The sequence below is a fragment of the Macaca mulatta genome, chromosome 2 (genome assembly GCF_049350105.2).
Source record: "Macaca mulatta isolate MMU2019108-1 chromosome 2, T2T-MMU8v2.0, whole genome shotgun sequence".
NCBI classification, from domain to species: Eukaryota; Metazoa; Chordata; class Mammalia; order Primates; family Cercopithecidae; genus Macaca; species Macaca mulatta.
Window position 1 is genome coordinate 108591826 of NC_133407.1, and position 2547 is coordinate 108594372.

The 2547-nt window shown below is 40.8% G+C and overlaps 1 pseudogene; it reads right to left on the bottom strand.

The window, feature by feature from the left end:
• Window positions 1-1472: 1472 nt before the first annotated feature.
• LOC114676662 (small nucleolar RNA U3) lies at window positions 1473-1678 on the bottom strand (annotated as a pseudogene).
• Between the last annotated feature and the right edge of the window lie 869 nt (window positions 1679-2547).

A 2547-nucleotide genomic window follows, 5' to 3' on the forward strand; every position in this document is an offset into this window, starting at 1 on the left:
GCACCACAATGCCCAGCTAATTTTGTATTTTTAGTAGAGACGGGGTTTCTCCATGTTGGTCAGGCTGGTCTCAAACTCTCGACCTCTGGTGATCCTCCTGCCTTGGCCTCCCAAAGTGCTGGGATTACAGGCATGAGCCACCGTGCCCAGCCTTGTTCTGAATATCTTATAGTTTTTCAGAGGGAGTCCTTGCATATCTTTCATTAAATTTATTCCTAAATATTTAATGTTTTTGATGCTTTTATAAATAGTATATATTAAAAATATTTTCTAATTGTCTGTAACAGTATATTTGAATAAAAGTGATTTTTGTATATAATTTTGTATTCTGTGACTTTGCTAAATTCACCTATTAGTTTTAGTCATTTTTTAAAAATCCTTAAGATTTTCTGTATACACAATTATATTGTCTACAGATACAGATGGTTTTACTTCTTTCTGTCCAATATTTTCAGGTTTTGTTCTTGCTTTATTGAGCTTGCTATGACCTCTAGGGAAATGGCACATAGAAGTGGTGAGAGCAGACACCCCTGCCTTGTTCCTGCTCTTAGGGGAAAGCATTCGTCCTTTCATCATTATGTATGATGTTAGCTGTAAGTGTTTCATAGGTGCTCTTTATAAGGTTAAGAAAGTTGCCTTCTGGTCATAATTTACCAGAAGTTTTTATTATGAATGACTGTTGAATCTGTCAAATACTTTTTGTTCATTCATGATATGATCGTGTTTCCTCCTTTCCTCTGTGAATGGGATGCATTACAATGTAGTTGGCCACCCCCAAGATGGTCTCCTGTAATCCCCTCTTCCTGGTATTCATGCCTCTGTGTAACTCCCTCTCCTTGAGAATGACCTGAACTTACTGACCCATTTATGACAAATACAATGTGGCTGGGTTGGTGGCATGTCATTCTTGAGATTTAAGTTATAAAAAGACTGTGGCTTCCATTTTGTGTGATTTCCTTTACTCATTTGCTCTGAGGAGAGTCAGCCGCTATGTCGTGAGCTGCTTCTGTGGAGAGGTCCACACGGAATGGAATTGACGGAGGCCTTTGGCCAGTAGCCAGAGAAGAACTGAAGGCTTCAGTCCAACAGCCACAAGGAACTGGATCTTGCCAACAGCAAGATGCAGTGATCTTGGAAGCAGACCCTCCCACAGTGAAGTCTTCAGATGAGATCACCACCCCAGCTTACACTTGGCAGCCTCATGACAGACCCTGTGCCAGAGAACCCAGTTAAATATCACTTGGATTTTTTGCCCACAGAAATAGTGAGATAATAAATGTTTATTGCTTTAGGATGCCAAATTTTGAAGATGATTTCTTTATATGGCAATAGATAACTAATAAGTACATTGGTTACCTTTCTCATGTGAAATAAATCTTGCACTTGGCCATGATATGTTATCGTTTTACACATTGTTAGATTTGATTTACCAATTTAAAAAAAAACTTTTCTTTTTTTTAAATAAAATGGGAACCACTCAAACTGTGTCTTCTCCCTCTCCCAGAGGAAGAGAATGATCATCAGTGACAAATGACAGTTGCAGTGAAACACCACCAAGAGCCGGCTTCACGCTCAGGAGAGAGTGCTGCGCCTCCTCCTCATGGCTTCCAGTGTTCTACACATCTAGAGAAATTTCCCTAGTAACAAACTATAGAATGATCCCTGAAAGTTTACAGTTTTTGGGGGGTGGAGTTTTACTCTTGTTGCCCAGGTTGGAGAGAAGTGGTGCAATCTTGGCTCACTGCAACCTCCACCTCCTGGATTCAAGTGATTCTCCGGTCTCCGCCTCCGGAGTAGCTGGGATTACAGGCGCCTGCCACCACACCCAGCTAATTTTTTGTATTTCTAGTAGAGAGGGGATTTCACCATGTTGGCCAGGCTGGTCTCGAACTTCTGACCTCAGGTGATCCACCCACCTTGGCCTCCCAAAGTGCTGGGATTACAGGCGTGAGACACTGCACCCAGCTGATATACCAATTTTTTAAAAGGATTTTGTGTCTAGATTCATGAGGGCTATCAGTGGCCTTTTTTTTTTTTTTTTTTTTTTTTTTAAATGTCTCTGTCAGGTTTTGATGTTGGGGATATACTAGCCTCATAAAATGAAATCTCAAGATTTTTTGAAAGAGCTATGTAAGATTCATATTATTGCTTCCCTACTTTTTTTTTTTGAGACAGGATCTTGCTCTGTCACCCAGATTGGAGTGCAGTGGCATGTTTGTGGCTCACTGCAGCCTCAGCCTTCTGGGCTTAAGCAGTCCTCCAGCCTCAACTTTTTGAGTATCTAGAACTGCAGACACATACCACTACACCCAGATAATAAAACAAACAAAACAAACAAACAAAAAAACAAAAGACAAAATCAAAACACATTTTTTGTGAAGACGAGGTCTTGTTATGTTCAGCCCAGGCTAGTCTCACAATCCTGGCCTCAAGTGATCCTCCTGCCTCAGCCTTCCAAAGTGCTGGGATTACAGGTATGAATCACCATGCTGGCCCTCTTTAAATTTTGGTAGAATTTACCAGTGAGCTTGGAGTTTTCTTTGTGGT